The sequence below is a fragment of the Alosa pseudoharengus genome, unplaced genomic scaffold (assembly GCF_046254945.1).
Source record: "Alosa pseudoharengus isolate Yale_2024_CS ecotype anadromous, Long Island Sound unplaced genomic scaffold, YU_APseudo_1.1 YU_APseudo_1.1_scf_27, whole genome shotgun sequence".
NCBI lineage: Eukaryota > Metazoa > Chordata > Actinopteri > Clupeiformes > Clupeidae > Alosa > Alosa pseudoharengus.
In genome coordinates this window covers 1,389,759-1,415,766 of record NW_027468704.1, presented here as the reverse complement: position 1 = coordinate 1,415,766, position 26,008 = coordinate 1,389,759, and the positions used below count along the sequence as shown (strand labels likewise).

The 26,008-nt window shown below is 40.9% G+C and overlaps 1 pseudogene; it reads left to right on the top strand.

Annotated features, from left to right (window-relative positions):
- The first annotated feature begins 17,568 nt into the window (after positions 1 to 17,568).
- On the top strand, positions 17,569 to 24,935 carry LOC143099290 (uncharacterized; annotated as a pseudogene).
- The last annotated feature ends 1,073 nt before the right edge of the window (positions 24,936 to 26,008 follow it).

The window sequence follows — 26,008 nt, the reverse complement described above, 5'->3', positions numbered from 1 at the left end:
TGCTTGATGGAAGTTGATAGATGAGTTAGTGGGTGTTCATAGGTAGTTTAATGGATGCAGTGTTTCCCATACATTGACTTATTTGTGGCGGCCCACCACAATATCAACATTGACCACCACACAATGATTTTCCAGGTTGTACTAAATTGTGCTTAAATCTGGTTAGCATCATAACCATGCTGTGCTAATTTGTTTAAAACTGTTGCATTCAAGTTAATTCTGCAAACCAACCACCACAAATGGAATTCAATTCTCTGGGAAACACTGGGATGAATAAATGGTTGGAAGTAGAGGGATGGAGAGAAAGTTGGATGAAAAGTGACCTGTATCAATATTACTAGAGTAATTGCATTGGTTTCTAAGGTGTGGCTAAGGTAGATATGGTAGTGGTTCAGCAAGGTTGTTGCTAGAGTAATTTAGATGGTTGCTAGGGTGTTGCTATGGTAATCAAATTCAAATTCAAATTCAAATTCAAATGTTTATTTGTCACATACATTATACAGGTAGCCTATAAATGCAGTGAAATGCTTGTTCCACTGACTCCAAGACTGTGCAAAGGATATATATATATATATATATATATATATATATATATAAAAAGGGAGAAGAATAAAGAAAGAAAGTCCAAAGTGCAACGTGTTTAGGCTATGCTGGTGCTCCTGCTACAATCCTCATTTAGAATCCTGATAGCCTGGGGGTAAAAACTTTTCCGCATTCTCTCTGTGTTGGACTTCAGGCAGCGGTAACGTTTCCCAGACCGTAGGATAGAGAAGAGGCAGTTGTTGGGGTGACTGGGATCCCTGATAATTTTCCTTGTTCTCGACTGACATCTCCTTATGTAAATTTCCTGTAGGTTGGGTAGGGCACTTCTGGTGGTACGTTCAGCTGATCTTACTACTCTCTTCAGAGCTTTACGGTCTAGCTCAGTGCTATTTCCATACCAAGCTGTTATACTGCCAGTGATAACACTTTCAATGGTGGAAATGTAAAAGTTCTTCAGTAGTTGTTGAGGTAGCTTGAAGTACTTGAGGCGTCTGAGGTGGAAAAGACGCTGATGACCCTTTTTCACCAGTGAATTAATATGCTTGGTCCAAGTCAGGTCTTCAGTAATATGGACTCCAAGATATTTAAAACTCTCTACCCTTTCCACTTGAGAGTCATTGATCATAAGTGGTTGATACATCTTATGCTGATCACGCCTGAAATCTATAAACATCTCCTTGGTCTTCGTAACATTCAGGAGGAGGTTGTTTTCCTGGCACCAGTTGGATAACCTGTCTACTTCATTCAAGTAAGCCTGCTCATTGTTCTTTGAAATGAGGCCAACTACTGCTGTGTCATCAGCAAACTTGACAATGAAGTTGGAATCATGTACTGCTGTACAATCGTATGTGTAGAGGGAATACAACAATGGACTTAAAACACATCCCTGTGGCGCTCCTGTATTGAGAGTAAGGGATGAAGAGATGTGACTACCCACCCGCACGGCCTGGGGTCTACCAGTCAGGAAGTTAAAAATCCATTTACACAGAGATGAATTCAGTCCAAGATCTTCCAACTTAGTGAGTAGTAATACAGGTTTGATTGTATTAAATGCTGAGCTAAAATCTATAAACAGCATTCTCACATAATTCCCTGCCCTGTTATCAAGGTGGGCTAATGCAGTATGCAGTATACAATTGATGGCATCATCAGTAGATCTATTAGTCCGATATGCAAACTGCAAGGGATCTAGATTTAGGGGCAACGATGAGCAGATGTAATTTTTGACCAACCTCTCAAAGCACTTCATGGCTATAGACGTCAGAGCAACTGGACGGTAGTCATTCAGGCCAGCAGGATGTGAATTCTTTGGAACAGGAACAATTGTTGATCTTTTGAAACATGTTGGTACAGTTGACTGAGCCAAAGAGAGGTTGAATATTTCGGTGAATACAGGAGCAAGTTGATCTGCGCAGGTTTTGAATACTCGTCCAGGAATGCCATCTGGACCTGCCGCTTTCCTGGTGTTCACGCTCCTAAATGCTCTCCGCACATCATGCTCTGAGAGCGTCATGAACGCAGTCTCCACTGGGCCTGGCAGGACTGACGCGCATACAACATGCGCTTGGGTGATGTCCTCCGCGTTTTGGTCAAAGCGCGCGTAGAATGTGTTGAGTTCATCTGCCAGCGAGGGGTCAGCGTTCACAATGGTGGAAGTTGGTGATTTGTAGTCCGACATCGACCGTAGCCCTTGCCACATACACCTGGAATCTGACTGTTCAAACTGGGACCGGATCTTTTCCCCATACCGACTCTTGGCTTCTTTCACCATTCTCCGTAGTTTGTATGCGGCAGCTTTATATTCCTCCATGTTTCCAGATAGAAGTCCTGAGTTATAAGCAGCAGTTCGTTCATTCAGAGCTTCGCGGATGGAGTGGTTTACCCATGGCTTTTGGTTTGGGTATGTCTTCATGATGGCTTTGGGAACAGTGTCATCCACAAGCTTCCCTATGAACCCTACTACTGCTTCTGTAAACTCATCGATGTTCTCTTCAGATCTGAACACATCCCAGTCCACAATGTTCAGCGCATCTTGGAGCATGTTCTCAGACTCCTCTGACCAGAGCGTCACCTCACGCATGGCTGGAGGCTCGCGTTTCAGTTTTTGCTGGTACCTGGGCATGAGGAATATTGCAGCATGATCTGATTTGCCGAAAGGAGGAAGAGACCTGGCTTTGTATCCATCTTTGAACAAGGTGTAGCAGTGATCCAGTGTCCTCTCCCCTCTGGTGTTACATTTGACGTGCTGATAAAAATCCGGCATGACCTTCTTGAGACGGGCCTTATTGAAGTCACCAGCCACAATCACAGCTGCATCCAGGTTGTCATTCTGTTGTTTTCTGAGAGTCCTGGACAACTCCTTCAGTGCTGTATCAGTGTCCGCTTGAGGTGCTATATAAATGGTGGTGACGATGACTGATGTGAACTCCGGGGAAGGTAAAATGGCCTGCATTTCACAGTGATGAGCTCCAAATCAGGTGAGCAGTATTTTGCTAGTACCTTGACATTCCGGCTATCACACCAGCTGTTGTTCACAAAAATGCATACCCCCCCTCCTCTAGTTTTGCCAGAATCCGTCGTTCTGTCCATACGATGTACAGAGAGAGATTCAGCAGGCTGAATTGCATGGTCCGGCACTGACGGTGTTAACCACGTCTCAGTTAGGCAGAAGATGTTACAGTCACGTATGTCTCTTTGGTATTTCAATCGTGCCCTTATGTCATCCAGCTTATTATCCAGAGATTGGACATTGGCTAATAGGACACTTGGCAACGATGGGCGGTGAGCCCGAGCTCTGAGCCTATTTCAGACTCCGGCCCGTTTTCCGCGATGTTTTCTCCGCTTGCATCTTTTGAAGTTGGTGCGCTCATCGGCATTCCTGAGAATTTCGCTCGGGCAGATTGATTCCGTGAAAAAGTTGTCAAAAAGTCCATTGTTTTCCAGAAAACCAATGTCAATCAGTGCCTGACGACTATACGTTACACAGCCCAGTGCAGTTGGTGTAAATAAAATAAATAAAATAATGGAAAATATTAAATAATAGCACAGTATGGTAGGAGCCCGCAGATAGGCGTCCGAACGCGGCGGCGCCATGGCAATCATAGTGGTTGATATTGTATATTAAGTGGTTGCTATGTTGGTTGCTAGTGTAATCATTTTGCTTGATATGGAGTTTGCTAGGTTGTAATTAAAGTGGACATGGATGCTGGTGGATGTTGATAGAGAGAGTTTAAATTGATGTTGATAGACATACAGTGGGTCCCAGTTAAAAATTTACACTTCATTCACGATCATGGTGAATGGTGAAATGTAAGTACAACTGCAGCCGCTTGGGGGCAGCATAGTCCGCTGTGGCGTTCCACGGTCGAACCAGACAGCAAGGGCTGTGATTGGCCGAGTTTTCAGTGCGTTTCTCTGTGTTTTTAGCAGCCCCTGCAACATGCTAGTCCACTGTAGCCTAAGCTTTGTACATAATGTTAAACATAGTTTTGGATTCAGTGGCAAGATTTCTTGATTGTACAGTGTCTGTCTCTCAGTAATGTTTTAAAATGAGAGCTTCGTCAGCTGGCAGTAGGCTACTTTGTCGGTAGTCATGAGAAGTTCGCTTGCTAACAGAACATAAATATGCTGCCCAGAAACCTTGTGAATAGTTCTAATTTTTTTTACTACACTAACGAGGTTGAAATATAGACTTTGCCTCTCCTTAACAGTAATGTTAACAAAATGACAGCATTCATATGACAAAGAAAAACGAATTCGGTCACTCAAGACTGTGCCACAGCAACCAGTGTAGGCTACAGTCCTACCCAATAGGCCTACTCGAAGCAGATAGCGTTGTCTGACGGTCGAGTGGGTTAATGCACGTATTTCCAGAACAGGTCTGCAACTTTCAGGCAGTTCTGAGTTCGAATCTAGGCAGGAGCAGAGCCATATAAAGGCCTAGGCCTATTGTTATCATTTTTTGCAAGGTGTTGCTCATGGCAATAGCCTACTTGTTTATAAGACGTTTGGTGATTAATTGATAGCTGTTTTTGGGACACGTTAAACGTTCTTTATAATGAGCGCATCCGGGGAGTAAAACGACTGTTACGCGCTGTTACAACTGTAGGCTACAATGATTGCAATACAAAAATATGCGCGTGTTAGTTTAGTTAGTTGTTAGATGTTTTGCACTTTTGCCTCATGTGTTTTCAGGTTTGAGGGCTTTTTTGGCAAGATTGACCTTGGTTAGACTCTGCATATGTTATTTCTCCGTATGGAAAATAAAGTCAATTTTCGACACACGTCTGTTATTAGTTCAATAACAAGTGTTGCTTGTTAAAACATGTGACTAGTGAAACTCAAATGATTTTAGAAATATTTAGCCAAAGCCAAAAAGTATTAGAGAAGGAGAGACGCCGGTGCAGCTCAGATGTCTCAGAGGTGCAGAACATTATTAAACTTTGACTAACGTTTCGATGTTCGTTAGTCAAAAACATCGACACATCGAAACGTTAGTCAAAGTTTAATAATGTTCTGCACCTTTTACTAAAGAATAGGGTCTAAAGAAAATTAAGAAGACATCTGAGCTGCACCGGCGTCTCTCCTTCTCTTTAAAATATCTGTCCTGGCCTGGTTGCAACGGATTGTGGCCAAACGACAGAAGCGCGGAGAACCCTCCTTTGTCTACCAAAAAGTGTTACTTTGTGCACTGCGCTCCCAACTGCTTGTGAAAGAAGGGGGTGGGGGAGGGGGGCTTAACGTGAAAAAGCTTAATGTCCCAAAACGGCAAGTCATAATGGTAGGCTACAGGAAGTGGGGGGAGGGTATGGGATGACCAGAGCCGTCTTCGCTGTGCTATTCAGAAAGCATCTTCTATTGTCTTTCCAGGCGCACACAGCTCGTTATAGCCTATCGGGTGCCTTAACAGATAGGCTCTGCTCTTGGGTTTGGCCTCACAGCGAACTCAACCCTCTTGTTGCTTGCAGTTCGTTCAATAAAGCGATGCAGATTACATTATTTATTTCTGATTAATTGCGTCTTTTGATGTCTTTTGCAACATCTGCTTGTTAGGCTGGGCTACTGTCCTGTACAGGTAAATGTTCAACAATTGCTGGTGTAGGCCTACAGGCTATAATCAATTAGTGACTGTTCATTATTTATTTAAGGGGCTACCGGAGGAGTTTTGGGAGCGTTAGTCAAAAAAGACGTGACCCTCCCTTGCCAGCAAGAAATTTTTCTATGACCCTCCAAAGTGATTGAGAAAAAACTAGGGCTGTCAAAATAACTGATTAATTTCGATTAATTAATTTGAGAAAAAATAACTGATTAAAAAAATTAGTGCAAATTAATCGATTCCGTATGACCTTTGACCCCGAGCCGTTCTAGTCAGTAAAATTTAGACTGTAATATGAAGGAGAGAGAAGAAAACATGCTGCCTGGATCATTGATTGGAACATTTACTTTTAAAAAACGGCCTGATGGTGTTGATAAAAAATAAAGTGTTGAAAATAAAGTGCTCTGCAATGAAATGCCTTGTATGTGAAAAAAAAACTTCTTCCCGAAGCACTTTTGAATTTATTTCCTTAGCATATTAGGTCATATCATAGATTATTATGGCAATTATTTGAACAGTGAAAATAATAATAAAAGAGTTTTTGAACTTTAATGTCACTAATGCTGATTATTCAATGATTCATTATAATTTAAATATTTAAAATACTTTCACAGCAAAAAATATATATGCGATTAATTTAGATTAATTAATCACAGAGTGTGTAATTAATTAGATTAATTTTTTTAATCGATTGACAGCCCTAGAAAAAACGCATGACCCTCCCCAGTCCCAACAATTTATTGATGCCTTAGGCTACTGGGTCAATTTGGGAGCTTGCATGCTACGACTCCTTCCTTGAAATGCCTTGAAAAGGCTGTCGTTTGCACAATTTCACAAATAATCACCGGGACCGAAACAAACCTGGTCAACTTTTCCCGGGTTTATCGCGTATTTTAACTTTTTCCTCGCTGTCTTAGGAGGAGCTGCAGGGCCGTCGCAAGGGGGTGCGAGACCCTGTGCGATCTTGACAGATAACTTATGTGCATGAAATCATGCGATAGCTTACTTTACATATAGCCAAGGCTACCGTCGGTGCATTTTAATAGTAGCCTAGTCTAATAAGCTACACCAGCTTGCCTTTAAGAGGGGAAATTCAATTGTATAGCCTATAACATTAGCTGAGTCACATATTTGGCCATATGGTGTTTATAGGCTACATCACAAAACCAAATAGTATAACAAAGGCGAACACTTTAACAGGGGGAATTAATTGGGCATGAATCATTGTGCTGAACGGTATTTGTCAATGAGCAGAAACACACACGACATTCAAACTATTGATAAGATGTAGGCCTACTGGTCTGTATCTATAGGCTAACATTGGACAAATAAATGACACTGACTCGCCATATCCTGACTCAGGAAAAAAACATTTTCTTGCTTTGCCGCAAACTCAGCAATGAAATCATAGGCCAGTTTGCAGGTAGCCTAGCCTAACGTCTTTTTCATAGAAGGGAGAGACCAGTCTCTCCTGTGACATGGAGGTGCGCAAATAGTTTTTAATAGCCTGTTCAACTTCGAAAATCTTTGTTCACCCGATGCCAGTCAGTGATCGCAATTTCAAAGTTCGGAAAGCTTCATCTTTTTAAGTTTTAAGTGCAGTGGCCCCTATCTGCCCCCTTTGGAATTATATCTCGAGCCTATTATAAGGTCCAGTGCGTTATGTCCTGGGATTCGGACGTGCTCAAAAAGAAAAGAAAAAACACTTTTTTATAGATGGTTATGAGGAGCAATATGAGAGAGAAATTTGATGATCATTGATCGTTGTTTTGGGACGTTAAGCCTTTTCCATAGGCGTCAGTGAAGGAGATTGAAGAATTACCATTTTTTTATACGAAAATATTTCTTAACTACAAAAACTCAGTGTCTAAAAACTCAGTGTCATTCAGACTCAACCATCTTGTTGCTTTGATATCTTTGTCGTTGTCGTTTGAACGTCGGCAAGCAGGCGTGTTGAAGTTGCAATTTAAGTGAAATTTCTACAGCAGGCCTACAACATGCTGTTAGGCTGGGCTACTGTCAATGTACTTGTACAGGTAAATGTTCAACAATTGCTGGTGTACAGGTTATATAATCAATTAGCTAAATCATTTGTCCAGCTGTTTAAACATTTTTTCGTGCTACATTCAAACGCAAAAGGTGCTTTGATATATTTTTCGTTTGAACGTCGGCAAGCAGGCATGCTTTGGTTGCAATGAATAATAATAATAATAATAATACATTTTATTTGTTACATAGCGCCTTTCAAGTCACCCAAGGTCGCTTTACACACTAGACATTGAGACAAAATGCCAGACAGAGCGGCGTAGTCGCCAGCGTTCCTGTGACATCAAGACAAACAAACAAATTTACAAAAGACGCACAAGACAAAAGATGCCTGATGGAGCGGCGTAATCGCCAGCGTACCCGAGACACCTAACGGTAGACATATAAGACAGACAACAAACAAAAATTAACAAGTAATAAAATAAATAAATAAGAAATTAAAATAAAATGTCACCAAGACATACATTTAAGAAATAACAAACACAAAAGATGCCGGACGGAGCGGCGTAGTCGCCAGCGTACCCGTGACACCAAGACATACAAGACATACAAGAAACAAGAAATTAATAAATAAAATAAATACAAATTAAAAATAAAATTAGTCCAATTTCCAAACGGCTGAAAATGTCCAAGGGGCAAAGATGACCCGCGTGACAACTGCGCACAGCTGTGTCTTCACAATGCAACACCAAAAGTTCTTAAATTGAATGAGGATAATTGCTTTTTTTTGCATTATTTTGAATATGACTCGCTTCAGTCTCAACAGCATGTAGGCCTACTTTTTCCACACGCTAAGTTCTAACACACATATCCCCTCTCGCTTTCTCTCTCTCCATCCATGCACACGGTGCTTTCTTAAAGGAGCTGCACCATTTTACAACAATTGCATCTACATTTTCATATTAGAATGTTTTGTCAAGTGTAAGCTTAAACTACGTGATCAATTTAAGTTCCCGTGCCCCCGCTGCGTCATGGAAGCAGTAAGTCAGTCGCATCAAAAATAGTAGTGCCACCCAAGTGACACCTTGTGGTTGTTTGTGTCAACTGCAGTTTGTGCCATTTCTGCTGAGAAAATGGGGATTGTGATTCATGAAGGAACCCGTCCAAACTTAACGGGGACCCACTGTATAGTTTAATGTATGTTGATAGACAAATAGGGTGTTGCTAGAGTACACAGGGTGGTTGCTATGCAGAATAAAGTGGTTGCTATGCTGGTTACTAGGGTAATCATGCTAGTTGCTATGGTGGTTGCTAAATTGATATTATATTGGTGGTTGCTAGGCTGTTGTTAGGGTAATTAAGATGGTTGCTAGGTTGTTGCTAGGGTAGTTGTGGTGGTTGCTATAGTAACTCAAGTAGTTGCTATATTGGTTGCTAGGTTGTAACTGTGAGCAGTTGCTAGGTTGTTGCTAGGGTATTTAAAATGATTGCTAAGGTGTTGCGGGGGTAAACAATAGTTACTATGCTATAACAAGTGGTTGCTAGGTTGTTGAAAAGGTACTAAGGGTGGTTGCTAGGTTGTTGCTTGGGTACCTGAGGTGGTTTCTAGGGTGTTGCCAGGGTAATTATTGTGGTTGCTATGCTATAAAAAGTGGTGGCTAGGTTGTTGCTAAGGTACTTCAGACTGTTGCTAGGGTGATTATAGTGGTTGCTATGCTATAAAAAGTGTAAATAGTAAAAAAGTAAAAATATTTCAAAGTTAATGCAATTGGGAGAAACAGAGATAAAGACAGAAAAAGTGATAAAAAATAAGTGAAAGAAATTTGGGATGAGAAGTGAGCTATCCAGTTGAATGGAGAGACACAGAGAAGAGGTTCCATTGAAGTTGCTGCAGGCAGTTAGTGAGAGAGCACAGCTGCAGTTGATTGCATTCTAATTCTTGAGTAGCCTATTATGAAGTCATAAAGCCAATGTTAAGTCTATGGAGATTTTAAGTTTAGTTTTTATTTAATATCTCAAAAAGTAAAAGTCGTAGAAATATGAAAAGTCATAGGACCACAATTTGGTTCAAGAGCTATGTGTCATAGTTCGAACCAAGTTTCTACGATAAGCAGTTCAAGCCAAATTAGGTCCTTGAAGAATAACTAGAAAAGCATTTCCTGAAGGAAATACAGTGCATGCAAAGTTGTTGCTGGGTTGGTTGCTAGGGTAATTATAGTGGTTGCTATGCTTTAAAGTGGTTGCTAGGCTGTTGCTAGGGTAATTTTAGTGGTTGCTATGCTATACAAGTGGTTGCTAGGTTGTTGCTAACATGCTTAAAGTGGTTGCTAGGCTGTTGCTAAGGTAATTATAGTGGTTGCTATGTTATAAAAGTGGTTGCTAGGTTGTTCCTAGGGTACTTAAGGTGGTTGCTAGGTTGTTGCTAGGGTACTTAAGGTGGTTGCTAGGCTGTTGCTAGGGTAATTATAGTGGTTGCTATGCTAAAATAGTGTAAATAGTAAAAAAAAGTAAAAATAGTTCAACGTTATTAAAATTTGGAGAAATAGAGAGAGGGATAGAGAAAATGAGGGAAAGTGAAGAAAAAGAAGTGAAAGAAAGTTGGGATGAGAAGTGGAGAGAGAAGAGGTTCCATTGAAGTTGCTGCAGGCAGTCAGTGAGATCTCTTTTCCACCAATATGAACCAGGTGCTGGTTCCACTCGCCAGATTATCTAAGAATCAGTCGATTTTCCACAGCGAGCCAGCGTAGGGCTATGTCTTTAAGTCACTGCATGCACCTCCGTTGTCCTAGAAACGCGTCATGAAGTCATCAATCATAATAAACAATGGAGGACTACATACCGATACTTTTGCTCCTGGCTTTACAAATTCACACTGGAATTCGGAGTCACGCTTTGACAACTCTTCGTGACCGCTATGGACAGCGGATACGTTCAAGAAGAAAGGTGATTTATTTTGCATGTTTTGACTGTTATTATTATAACATTTTGAAGGTATGCGATGGCAACATCTATAGCATATCAATGCTAACTAGCGTCAAGCTAGCTGTTAACTTACTGCTCATAGTTCAAGTAGTGTATTGTCATGTACTCATAAAGGGAATTATAAATAATGAAATGTATGCATATGAGTGTTTTGGGTGTGTGTGTATGTTCTTGGTGGTGGTGGTGGGGGGGGGGTCGTGTCGTGGATGTAATAACGTTAACCTATCTGTAAACAAACCAAATGATACAGGATTTAGCCTTTGCAGATTGTATAATGGCTGAGGGCAACGAGGAGGAGGACACATGCTGTTTGGGCTTACCCCCTATCACAAACCTGGTGGGACACAATTGTGCCGGCTTTCACCCCTACACAGTTTATTCGAAACTTTCGAGTGTCCCGGTAGTCATTTGAATACATATGCCATAAGGTCAGGCATCTCATCGTCAAAACGAACACCAATTACCATATGGCTGTTCCAGTTAGAAAACGTGTAGCAATTGCTCTCTGGAAGCTGGCTACCGCCGGCATTGAGTATAGGACCATTGGCCACCTTTTTGGGGTAGGTATAAGCACAGTGTTTTAACTGTGTTCAGGATTTCTGTGACTCGGCTATAAAGGTCTTGCTCTCTAAACACATCACCACTCCAGATGCTGCTAAGCTGGTTGAAATGGCCTCCTTCTTCAATAACCGCTGGAGAATCCCACAGTGTGTTGGTGCAATAGATGGAAGCCACATCCCAATCATTGCACCCGAGGAGTATCCCCGTGACTATTTTAACAGGAAAGGGTGGCACTTTGCATGGAGTTGTGGACGGCAAATGACTGTTTGGGGATGTGTGTGTGGGCTATGCAGGGAGTGTGCATGATGCAAGAGTGCTAAGACAATCACATTTGTGGGGGCAACTAAGTGATGGGGAATTACTTGGACAAAACAAAAAGATAATCTCTGGCATTAATGTTGGACACTACCTCATCGGTGACCCCGCTTACCCACTGCAAAATTGGCTTATGAAGCCCTTATAAGAACGACTGCAAGTTGGAGCTCAGCAAGAAAATGACCTTGACCTGCTGTGTGCTTCATAATATTTGTGAAGAGCATGGTGAAAGATACATTGAGGATCGGAGAGACAGGCAGTTAGACATTCAACCTCCAAATCAGGTATTACCTGAGCATAGTGAGCAAGAAGGAGCAGATATTAGAGCAGCCTTAATGAACTATTTCAGTATAGAGGAGTGATTGTTTTAATACATCATTCATTACTGCCAGTAAGGGACCGTTCGTTATTTATTGAGGGGGCCACCGGAGGAAAATAGGGGAGGGTCTACAGGGTTGAATGTAGATAGTTTAAAAGTTGTTGATAGACAGCTAGTTTAATAGATAGATAGTTTAATGATAGTTCAAAAGTAGACTTGAATGTAAATAGTTTAAAAGTTGTTGACAGACTGAAAGTTTAATGAATGTTGCTATTCAAATAGTTTAATGGCTGTGTATATGTAGATCTTTGACGATAATTGAAAGTTGGAATGGCTCTAATTTTTGCTAGCAGTTATGATAACAATTTTAAATATGTAAACAATGTTAACTATGCTAAACATGCTGCTTAGCTAATGTTTTCTAGCAGTTATGCTAAACAATGCTAACTATGCTAACCATGTGACTTAGCTAATTTAGCTAATCGTTAGTTATGCTAACTATGCTAACCATGTTAACTATGCTTAATATGCTAACCATGTTACTTAGCTAACTTCGCTAATGTTTTCTAGCAGTTTTGTCAAAAATGCTAACAATGCTAACTATGCTAACCATGTTACTTAGCTAACTTAGCTAATCATTTTTAGCAGTTTTGCTAAAAATGCTAACAATGTTAACAATGTTAGCTTGTTAACCATGCTAACTAGCTACAGTGGGTAGGAGTCATAGTTGATGACAAGTGACAGTTACAATGACCTAACAGTTAAAAAGTTCAGTAGTTTAAAGGGTTAAATTGTTTAACAGTGAAATATTGTAGGAGGACTTTTATTTTGAAAAAGTTTTTGGCAGAGGAAGCAGTTGAACAGGATGTGTAGACTTAATAGAGCCAGTTTTGTATGCTTAAAGCCTGAGACTGGCAGTTGCTCCAGGTGGCCTGACCACCTGGCATAGGATTCTAATTGCTGAACGGCTCTATTGTGATGTCATCAGCCCAATGTTAAGTTTATGGGGAAATTTTGACTAGTTATTAATTAATAGTATAAAAGTATAAAAGTTATAAAGATGAAAAATACAAAGCCCACATGTCCTAAGTAAGACCTACACAATGCAGTTTGTATGAAGTTTCTACGTTAACCCTTAGAACCCGATTGACGCAAAGTGCGTCAAAAAACACACCCTTTCTTCTCTGTTACATTGCTCCGGAACGGTTCATCGCAGCGAGATGAAACCTTTATTGCACGACAGAGCAGAAGTGGGGCTTTCCAACGAGACTACACACTTGTCTGTACGATCAAGTATGAAAATTAAAAAAAATCATGAAATTAAATCAAATTGCATCATATTTACAGTCTATACTTCTCTGCATTCACCTGCACACACATTGCTCTAGTTTGAATTACTCGCGAACCCGTGATCGCATCGATATGGCAAGCATATCAGATGAAAGAGGAGGCACAGGGCTATCCATTGGTACCATGTTTATCGATCCTTCTGGCTTATAAAACCAGACGAAGTGACTGCAAAATAATAACGTCATGTACACAAACCAACACTGCACACTCATTACTCTCGTTTGAATTACTCGCGGACCCGTGATCGCATAGATATGCCACGCATGTCAGATGAAAGAGGAGACTCAGAGCTATCATTTGATACCAAGATCCTAGCAAATTCCTGCATGGCATCCAATTCAAGGCTCACATTGCATCCCAATTTGTTCAACAAATAAACACCTTTTTTGCCTTTACTTTGTTCATGGCAATGCAGTAAAAAGTTGAGAATTATTATGACTGCATACACACAGGCACGCAGGCTAACACGCAACCTCGGGTCAAGTCAGGTCAGATCAGTTCGTGTCACAGATATGGAGCGCAGAAAGGTCATTTTTCATCACTAAATAAAAAATGGCATTTATTTCCGTAAATCACACAGCAAATATTTCTGTAAATTGCTCAGCCCCAGAGTATCCCTCTAACATGGCAATTATATTGCCCGATTCAGGACAGTCTGCCCTAAACACACATGAAATGCATGTAGAGCTGTGAGCTTGCTGTGGTGAGATACATGTCGAAATATAAGAATTTCTATAATACACTTTTTATATTTTAATTGCTATTTTATTGCAATGCTAGTATTAATACACGAATTGATGGCAGATCTGAATAGCCTAGACTCTCCTGAAAAAAAACAATATATAATATATGTGTGTGGCACTTACAATGACCAGAATAAATCCTTATGAATAAAGGTAGTGAAAATGCCCTAAAAACAGCTTAGGGTTCTAAGGGTTAAAGGGTTGAAGCTTCATTAAATGCGTTAGAAGAAGAAGAAGCAGCCTAGGAAGAACAGTACAGTGCATTTTCATGCACTGTAATAAGAAGAATAATTTGGAAGAACAGTACAGTGCATTTTCATGCCCTGTAATAATAAGAATAATTTGGAAGAACAGTACAGTGCATTTTCATGCACTGTAATAAGAAGAATACTTTCGAAGAACAGTACAGTGCATTTTCATGCACTGTAATAAATCGGATAACAGTAGAGTGCATTTTCATGCACTCTAACTAAACTTAAAATCTCCATAGACTAAACATTGGCTTTATGACATCACAATAGGCTATTAAGGAATTAGAATGCAATCAACTGCACCTGTTCTCTTTCATTGACTGCCTGCAGCAACAATGGAACCTCTTCTCTGTGTCTCTCTCCATTCAACTGAATAGCTCACTTCTCATCCCAACTTTCTTTCACTTCTTTTTCTTCACTTTCCCTCATTTTCTCTATCCCTCTCTCTCTTTCTCCAAACTTTAATAACTTTTACTATTTACAGTATTTTAGCATAGCGATCACTATAATTACCCTAGCAAAAGCTTAGCAACCACCTTAAGTACCCTAGCAACAGCCTAGCAACCACTTTTTATAGTGTAGTAACCACTATAATTACCTTAGCAACTGCCTAGCAACCACTTTTATAGCATAGTAACCACTATAATTACCCTAGCAACCAACCCAGCAACAACATTGCATGCTCTGGATGCTTTTCTAGTTATTATTATTCTTCCAGGCCCTAATTTGACTGGAACCGCTTTTCGCAGAAACTTTGTTCAAACTTCGACACGTAGCTCTTGCTGCAAATTTTGGTTCTATTACTTTTCATATTTCTTTGACTTTTACTTTTTGAGATATTAAATAAAAACATAAAGACTTAACATTGGCTTTTTTTGGCATCATAATAGGCTATTAAGGGATTAGAATGCAATCAACTGCACCTGGGGTTAGGTTACGGGGACGCTGGCGAGACACGCCGCTCCGTCTGGCATCATGTTTTTGTTTGTTTTTATGTAATGTTCGTAATTTTATGTAATGTCACGTTTATTTTTTGTATTGATTTGTCTAGTTAAATGTTTTCTCTCTTTATTTACGTTATTTTTTATAGTTTTCCTGTTATTCTCTTAGTTCTTTTTTACTGATTTCAAGTCGGCTGATGTTAACGTCTGTCCATTGGGAGCTTGCTATGGCTAGCTTTTGCCCTGAGCCTCTTATATCCTTCCCATCCATCTGTGAGCCGGTGCTGCACTTCACTGTCTGGTCGAGGGGATTTCTCGGGACAGCAGCTGGAGCTACTCTGCGAAAGATCTGCCGAGGCCGCCGAGCTGTTTCTGACCAGTGAGCTGCCATGCCAACTGCCTGGAGTCTGGAATGAGCAGACTAACGTTGAATGACTCTGCATTACGGACTAACTACGGTCGCTGTTAAAAGTCCACCGAGTTGCTGATCGACAAGATCGCCCATGACTTCGGACTGTTATGCTTCCAGTGATCTCCAGACTAACAAGGCCTAACGTTCACGTTATCTCCAGACTGCCAGTGAGATGAAGAACTTTGTTGGCGTTGCATGCATCGGTTGTGGAGACACAGCTGTGCGCAGTTTCACGTGAGTCATCATTGCCCTTGGACATTTTCAGCCGGTTGGAAATTGGACTAATTTTTATTTTTAATTTTTATTTATTTTATTTAATAATTTGTTTGTTGTCTGTCTTGGTGTCACGGGTACGCTGGCGACTACGCCGCTCCGTCCGGCATCTTTTGCGTTTGTTATTTCTTAAATGTAGTTCTGTCTTGGTGTCACGGGTACGCTGGCGACTACGCCGCTCCGTCCGCTATCAGGGATGCAAACGGCGCGCCTTTTGGCGGATGCCGCCTTTTTCACGGCTGTCTGGGGGACTTGTGTGAATCGTGCAGATCCGATGAGTTTTTCTTTTTTTTTTGGGGGGGGGGGGGTTGAAGTGTCTGATTATAATTTCATCAAAGTTAATTCTGTATTAAAATAACTAAATAAACACATATAGCCTACCGTTACAGTCCATGAAACATAGGAAGTGTAAGACAACACTAAATCAAAAAGCTGCGCACGTAAAAATCCCATTGGCTGCGCACCATTATCTGACTGCTAAGGGGAAGCACTTCACTGCAAGGATTTAACGTTACATACACTGCAACATCGAGAAACATTACATCGCAAAAATACACCGCAACATAGAGAAACATTACTGGTGCAAACCATAGAATCACGTGGCGAATGCAGCATAAAAACTACACCTCCCATCAACGTTAGCAGTTTCGCGTTGTGACTCGCTAGTAGTCACTTCTATCAAATCCAAGAGCGCGCAGAAAAAGCGGAAAGTTAGACTAGCCAGCCAAGATGCAAAGATTGAAGAAATTAGTGCTTCTATCCACCGAATTCATCGGATATAGGAGGAACAGGATAAGATTCTGAGAATGCAGTGAGAGAAGGAAAGGTAACCTAACATGCCCTTTAGCCCAGTTGACGTATTGGCTGCAATATGCAAAATATAGCTGTAGCGAACAGGCACAAAAGTAGCCTCCCGTAACTCCCTCCCATTTTATTCAAAGGTAGAACGCTACTGACAAGTCCAGGCTTCCACGCATGCTTGTTTGTTTACACCGAATACAAGCTGAAGTGCAAAACGAAAGTAGGCCTAACGTTTGCCTACTGCCCCCATCAATGCAGATATTTCAAATAAAATATAAAAGGATAAAAAAAATATACATCCTTGATAGCCTATGTTGGGTTTTGTGGAAGAGAAAATGGACTGTTTTAGTAGTAGTATTAGGCAGTATGCAGTCAGATAGGTCACCATGGGCATATTTGGATTAGCTACAGATGGATTCACAAATAAATAAATTAGCCTACATTTGGCAGGATACTTAATATACAGGCTAAATGCAAATATGGCAATGTATTATATTATTTTACATTAACAAAATGTAGGAAAATAGAACAGACTGAAAATAAAGTAGGCACTGATCTTTAAAATCCTGTTTCCTGTAGCCTAAATGTTGTCAGTCATTCTTAATATTTGCAATTGGTGCACTGGCATGATTAACTGTTAGCTGGAGTGTAATGTTAGATTATGTGTAAGTTAAGTACAGAACTGACTGTGCGCCCAAATTTTTGTCTGTGCTCCTACATTTTTTAACTTGGGCACACAAGTGCTCCTGGAAAAAAATGTTAGTGTAGAGCCCTGCCTACCACATAAGGGCGAGAAACTGATGTGTGGGCTTATCCTAACAGACAGACCGCACTACTGTTGATACATTTTAACTGTACATTTTCGTGCAGAAGAACGTTATTTTGGGGCGCATTGAGAAAGGGGGCAGAGTGAAGTGAACTATTTTGCACTCTGTTATGATACTGTCAGGTCTAGGGTAACACTATGGCTAATATATGCAACTTTTCATTTGCAGAATGAGAGAATTTGATGAGAGTGAGGCACTAACAGTTAAGAAAGTGGATGAGGGTTGTAAAACAAAGTGGAACTGTTCTTGGTTACAGCAGGGATGGATTACTGCACGGGCCTACCGGGGCCAGGGGGCCCTGAAGCCCAAGCCTTTGCATGGAATCATTGCCTCAATATCAACAAATCAGGATGTAGGCTATGAATCTGATTGAATTTAGTATTGGCCATCCCCAAAATGCACCAGAATACAGGAAATCACATCAGAAAAATTAAAAATGTTCTGGGGGAGGACCCCCAAACACCCCCCCCCCCCCCTCCCACATATATGGCAATACGTGGGGGGCCCTTAATACATCTGGGCCCAGGGGCCCAAAAGTTCATAATCCGCCCATGGGTTACAGGTTGAAACAGGGATTGAGGTCAAGACAGCAACACAAATTCAAAATGTCAGACTTTTAAAAAAAAAATTTGAAAAAAAGGGACATGCCAAATTTTCCAGCGTTGTCTCAGTATTCTTTACTTTTAATTTCCAAGGAACTGGGACAGTGTATTTTCATATAAAGAACATTTTTGTGCGAATAGGGTGAGCCCTGGATGGCAGAAGTGGTGGCAAAATGTAATTATATGATATTTCCTGCGGGGCGTGGGCTTCGATAATCTCACTCCTTTTTGACCATACCTCTGTTTGCATCCCTGGCTATTGTCTTTGTTAGTCTATGTGTCATTGACAATGTCTTATATGTGGAGCGCTTTGGGTTGCACTCTGTGCACGTTAAATGCGCTATACAAATAAAACTGACTTGACTTGACTTGACCTGTGGTCTCTCACTGACTGCCTGAATAGCTAACTTCTCATCCCAACTCACTTTTTTCCCTTCACTTTCTCTCACTTTCTCTATTTCTCCCAATTTCAATAACTTTTAACTATTGTTGCTTTTTTACTATTTACACATGTTAGAGCATAGCAACCACTATAATTACCCTAGCAACAGCCTAGCAACCACCATTAATACCCTAGGAACAACCTAGCAACCACTTTTATAGCATAGCAACCACTATAATTACCCTAGCAACATCCTAGCAACCACCTTAAGTACACTAGCAACAACCTAGCAACCAGTTTTATGGCATAGCAACCACTATAATTACCCTAGCAACCTCAAGTACCTTAAGTACCCTAGCAACAGCCTAGCAACCATGTCAAATACCCTAGCAACAGCTTAGTAACCACTTCCACAGTTACAACCTAGTGACCAATATAGCAACCGATGAGATTAACCTAGCAACGGGCATAGCAACCACCACAACTAACCTAGCAACAGCCTAGCAACCACCTCAAGTATCTTAGCAACAACCTATAAACCACTTCCACTTGTAAAGCACCCCTGTTACAGATAATGTATAATTCTGTTTCAACATGTGTAGGGGAGTGTGTGAGTGAAAATGGCTCTTATAATACCTACCAAGACTCTCCATGTCTTCCGCCACAATGATTCTAGACTGCACCTTTTTATCAGCGATCTGAGTTTTGAGGCAGGAACGATTCTTTGCTATCACTCTGACTTTGTGCTCACTTTTTTATGGATTGAGGTCTGGACTCTGGCTGGGCCATTCTAATTTTGAACATTGATTTTGAACATTGAGGTATCGTTGGATTCCTTGGATGACGCCAAATTCAACACACCCCAATTCTGCCAAAACTGCCAAACAGGAAGTGAACTCATATCTCAGCAAGACTTTCATGTATCAAAGCCAAACTCAGGACCCAATTAGGAGGAGGCTTAAGAATATATGGACTTGGGACCCCATCTTGAGGACACTAAATACATCTGATGACCTTTGACCACTAGGGGGCCCTGGAGTTATATGAAATGAGCTCATATCTCAGCAATGCATTCACCAAACGTGGTACATGGACTCGGGACCCCAACTTGAGGACACACAATAAATTTGGTGTTTTTTGACCATGAGGGGCGCTATAATTACCAACACTTTCACGTATTGAAATAAATTTGTCGACGGCCGTTCTATATTCTCCTGTAACGGCCGCGGCCAGCCGCAATTCTTAAAGAGACAGCTGCTACAGTATAACCTTCATACATGAAATAATACTGCGTTGGTGGATACATTTTATTTTGACACACTAAATGGCTAGGTCGCTATTGACATTTCTCCGGTATTTTTGAGTTTAGCCTACACATGCTGTTGACTGACCAGCTGAAGACTTAGGGTGCCTCTGGAGTTATGGCTTCTAACAAGTGTCTGCGTGTTTTCTCATTAGATGAGATAGTATTGATGTGCATCCACCATGTTTCGATGTTAGTGACGATCATATTGATGTAAGAAAATGACAAAATAAAAATATTAAAGTGTAATATATTTAACGTTAGCATCCTCCCGCTTGTCATGACTAACTTAGCTGCCTATCTGGCATATTTGTATGGCTGTAACTGTGAAAATCAGTTTGAGTTTAGCTAGCACCACCAAAATATAGGCCTAATTCAGTGATGGGTCATAGCCTAATTAACCATAAAGTTTATGATAAACCCATGCCAGGTTTATTTGCAGTTATATCTTAACACATAACGTTAACATTATTCCTTTCTGGCATGTTCAGTAAAGCTAACATTATCGTTATCCCACTTACAGATAGTTATCGCAAACTACTTATGTATCTGTTCTCTCTCAATGAGTTTTTATGTTGACTAATAACCAAAGCGGGAACCACCATTGTGTTTTCTGCTTATGGATGTCAGGAAAATATATTTGTATACAAGTATGCTAATGTCTCGTCATCTCATTTGTGATTACAAAAAAATATCCTGTTCATTTGCTACCTTCACTGAGGTAACATTAGTCTGAGACTCGTAATGTTAGCCGAGGATAGGTTGAAGGAGTGCAACGGGTTCATTATCATCAACTGATCAAGTTTAGATAAACTATATAACATGATGTGCATGTAAAACAAAACGTAAATCCATGTCAGGGTTAACAGTCCCTGTTCTTGGTGGCATAGTCAAATGACGGTTTCATGCGCTATGCTTCTGCCCTATGTTATACATATCCTCATCATTCTTTAGTTGTAAGGCCTAGCAATTGTCTAGCTAAATCCCAAATAATTGCAAGATATGCCTGTCTATTTCAATGAAATCAGTACTCATATAGTATCTTGTTTCCCAGCTTCTAATACAGACCCATATGAACCATATTTATAACTTTTTGTTAGTGAAAGACTTTGAGACTGTAAGTGAGTAGGCCTATGGCCGTCTATGAGAAACATGAATATATAATTCTTAATGGATCATATATCATTTGATAGACATTTCTAATCTTTAAACTGAAAGAAACTTACAATTGACATTTTTACATTAGATTTTTATTTATTCTTGGTTATTTGAAATGTTTCTCAAATTGCCCTTTTCTGTTAGAATTTCCAGGAATCTGGGCCATTGTTGTAGAATTCCACTGGGGTCTAGAGGGTTCAGGACCACATACTAAAGATAGACAATAAACTTAGTGACCCTTGATCACTAGGGGCGCTATAATTAGCAACACTTCACCTATTGAAACCAAACTTGGTACGTGGACTTGGGACCACATCCTGAGGATGAACTATGAATTTGGTGTCCTTTCACCACTAGGGGCGCTATAGTTAGCAACACTTTGCAAAATGGAAAACTCGAAATCGAACAAATTTGGTACATAAACTAATGACCTCAACTTGAGGACACAAAATTAATTTGCCTGTCGAAGCTAATTAAAATTGGCAGTGAAGCTGCCAAACAGGAAGTAACTCTCAATCTCTCAGCCAGTCTTTAATTCTTGAATTTCCCCTGGGGATCAATAAAGTATCTATCTATCTATCTATCTATCTATCTAATTGCTAGATGAATAGATAGATACTTTATTCATCCTGAGGTAAATTTTAGGCATCCAGTAGCTTGTACAACCATAACACAACAAACACACATACACATATCTCACATACATAAAAATCACTTACAGAAATGTACAAATTAAAGAGCATGTCTATCTGTTGTACTTGTTTTTCTTCAACTAATGGAAAATTAACATGTGTTTATATTCTACACATTGTGACATTAATATCAGCATTTTACTCACAGATTTCCCCCACTCTTCTTGGAACGTTTGGATAGTGTTGATTCATCTACTGTATGCATGATATGATTTTTTTATTATTGTTATATCACAAAACTTTGATGCAAATAAACAACTTACTGATCATATCATGCTGATATGAATTTAACGTAAGTGTTTCAAGGATACAAAAAACACTGATTTTATTCTCTGCCTTGTATTGGTCTTAACTCTTTTCATGTATGAATCTGTAAGTAATCAGACTTAATTCTATGAATCAAAGCAATTTTCCAATGTTCAAAAGTATATTGTTTATCAGATTTCAGGGGAAGAGTTACTCAGTTTCTCGGTTTCTGTTTCACTAAAGGGGCATGTTATGTACCAATTTGGGAAACAGACTTTGCTTGTTTTTGCACCTTTTAAAAAACATGCCTTCTCCAATATCTTTGTTTCATAGTCAAATTCCTTGTGTAGTCTCAATTACAGCTGCCTAGTCTTAAAAAAGGGATAGGGTGTAATACAGCAGCAAAAAAATGTTGGTATTGTCCTTGATACGATGTAGGGTATTCTGAAATGTGCAGAATGTGCACTACAGCAAAATATTAACAAAATGTTCAAAAATGTGTCACTGTGCCAGCCACAGATAACTCACCTCCATTCTCTGGACGTTTCTGTTGAGATCTGATCATGATTCCTATTCCAGTATCATACAAGACAAAAAAAGAAACATCATCTCTTACACATCACTCCCAATGGCAAAAACAGCTTCATTGACAAATCCCACAATTTGAAATAAATTAAAACAGACCAATATCAACATTGCTGGACTGTAATGTCAAAGTACAGGACAGTAGCTAGCTGGTAGGTAGCTATGCAGTAAGTTGTGTAAGGCGATATCAACATCCACTTAGATGCCCCAGGCTCAGCGGACTTTTTGGCCCTGATCCACTCCTTTGACCTCAAACTGGTTCAAAGCCCACCGACACACAAAGCTGGCAAAGAGCTTGACTTGATCTTCACTCGGAACTGCAGCACAGACACCCTCACGGTGACGCATCTCCATCTTTCTGACCACTTCTTCATCCAGTTCAACGTCAGTCTGACAGAACAGCCTCCGGCTCCTCAGCCGATGGTCACGTTCCGCCGCAACATCCGGAACCTGTCTCCAACGCACTTTTCCTCTGTGGTTGCCTCCGGTCTACCTCCACTCAACACCTTCTCCTCTCTGGAGGTTAATGAGGCCACAGACTCGCTCTGCTCCACACTGAGCTTGTGTCTAGACGAGCTGTGCCCTCTTACCACAAGGCCAGCTCGATCCAAACACTCTCATCCATGGCTAAATGATACCTTCCGATCGCAGCGCACCAAACTCAGAGCCGCGGAGAGGAAATGGCACAAATCCAAACTAACTGATGACCTCAAAAACTACCAGACACTCCTGACCTCCTTCTCAGCCAGCATCACTGCTGCTAAGACGGCTTTCTACAATGACAAAATCAACAGCGCTACAGACACTCGAAAGCTTTTTTCAACCTTCAAATCGCTACTCAACCCTCAGCTGCCTCCTCCTCCATCCAGCCTTACTGCAGATACCCTCGCCTCATTTTTTACAAACAAAGTGGCGGCAATCAGCAGTCAATTCTCTACATGCCCACTCAATGCATCTGACTCAGATACCGCACTCCTACAACCTCTAGGGACTGCTAGATCATCTTTTTCAGCATTCACGCCTCTCTCCGAGAATGAAGTATCTAGACTCCTGACATGCAGCCGTCCTACCACATGCTCGCTGGACCCTATACCTACGAGCCTACTTCAATCCATCAGCCCGACCATCGCACCAGCTATCACACACGTGATCAATGCCTCGCTAACCTCCGGCACATTTCCAACAGCGTTCAAAATGGCCCGGGTAACACCGTTACTTAAGAAAGCTTCTCTCAACCCTGCTCAAGTCGAGAACTAACGCCCTGTCTCACTCCTGCCTTTCCTATCCAAAGGCATTGAACGAGCAGTCTTCAAACAGGTCTCTGACTTCCTTTCACAGAACAACCTTCTGGATCCAAATCAGTCTGGGTTCAAAAGCGGCCACTCTACCGAAACGGCTCTGCTGTCTGTAACAGAAGCCTTAAAAGAAGCCAGGGCGACCGCTCGGTCATCAGTACTCATTCTGCTTGACTTATCGGCTGCCTTTGACACGGTTAATCACCGCATCCTTCTCTCTATACTCGCTAACATGGGAATCTCCGGTTCTGCTCTCTCCTGGTTTGAATCCTACCTCACAGGACGCTCGTTTAATGTATCATGGCTTGGTCAGCTATCTGCACCTCACCATCTCACCACAGGGGTCCCCCAGGGCTCAGTACTGGGCCCCCTTCTCTTTGCTATCTACACCACCTCCTTGGGACAGATTATCCGTTCGCATGGCTTCTCATACCACTGCTATGCAGACGACACACAGCTCTATCTGTCCTTTCCACCTGATGACCCCTTGGTTTCAGCACGGATCTCGGATTGCCTCTCAGACATAGCTACATGGATGAAGGCACACCACCTCCAGCTGAACCTCTCAAAGACTGAACTGCTGGTCCTCCCAGCTAAACCTACCATACACCACGACGTCAACATCAAATTTGACTCCCTGTCTGTTTCACCTACCAGGACTGCAAGAAATCTAGGAGTTGTTCTCGACAACCAACTAAACTTCTCAGATCATGTTGCCTCAGTCGCCCGGTCATGCCGTTTCGCACTCTACAATATACGGAAAATCAGGACTTACTTAACTCAAGATGCCACCCAACTTCTGGTTCAGGCAATAGTCATCTCACGACTTGACTACTGCAACGCCCTCCTGACAGGTCTCCCAGCCTGCGCAGTGAAACCACTTCAGATGATCCAGAACGCGGCGGCGCGCCTGGTCTACAACCAACCCAAGAGGGCACATGTTACCCCGCTACTCATCCAGCTACATTGGCTACCTATGGCGGCCCGCATCAAATTCAAGGCTCTAACGCTTGCCTACAAAGTAGTCTCCGGTTCTGCTCCCACCTACTTGAATGCCTTCATACAGACATACGCTACCTCCAGACCGCTGCGCTCCTCAGACGAACGACGTCTAGCTCTACCTCCGGTACGCTCAGGCCAATCCAAACTTTTCTCATCTGTTGTTCCTCGTTGGTGGAACACACTGCCAGTTCCTACAAGGGCAGGGACATCCCTCTCCATTTTCAAAAAACTCCTGAAGACCCAGCTCTTTAGAGAACATCTCCTCTCATAGCAACACTTACAACAAGTCTTGCTGATCCTAGCACTCACCTGACACGTAACTGTTAAAAACAGCACTCACTGATGCACTTATTCTTACTGTACTTATTCTTATGTTTTTTAAATTGTCCTAATATTGTTGAGAATTGCTCTAAAACTTAAACTGTTTACCATGTTGTTAGTCGCTTTGGTTAAAAATGCGTCAGCCAAATGTAAAATTAATGTAATGTAATGTAATGTAATGTAATGTGTTAACCTCCCACCCCTTGCCTTAAGGCGAGACACTACAGGTGAATAGAGTAAAATTTTTAACAAGCAGATATCACTATGAAACTTACCCAGTTGATTACATTAATATGAGAAAAAAATGTATTACACATTTTCTGTAATTTAATGTTTACATATGCCAATTAGGCATTATCTAATTAAATATGCGCTAATTTGCATACATTTTAAGGCATGAAACCTGAGCAATGGATACAGCCAGGTTCAAAATTCTGTTTTCATTGTGTTCAGAAACTAGATGGGGAAATATTTACAGAAGGATTTAACAATATCTACTTTTGTTATCCTGTAAATCAGAATAGTCAATAGCCCTAAAAAATAGATTTTGCCATGTTTTTAGGCATAAAATGTCATGTAAGTCAGGCTAGCAATAATATATCAACAAACCCCTCTGTAAAAATCTTCTACATATAGTTACGCATAAGTCTAGAAAGTTTGGTGTATGTAAGTGCTTCTGAAGTGGAGTTTTCGTGCTCAGAGTGGGAGAGGAAACTCATTTTGAGAAAACAGACAAAATGAGATTCTGTTCTCAGCCTAGACTTGCCTTTGAACTTTCGTGATTGGTTGCTGATACAAAAGAAGTGTCCATAAATGGATCACATGATATGTTTTGGACCACGGTCGCAGGAGTGCATGCAAGGTTAGAATGCTAACTTTTGCTGAATTTAGGAGAAATATAAAGGCGCGAGTAGACACAATATAATGAAATAAACACCTAAATGTGTAAATCGGACTTTTTTGTTGTAGTAGTGTGATATAATTCATGCTAAGGTAACATACTAGCTCAAAATCTCGAAATTG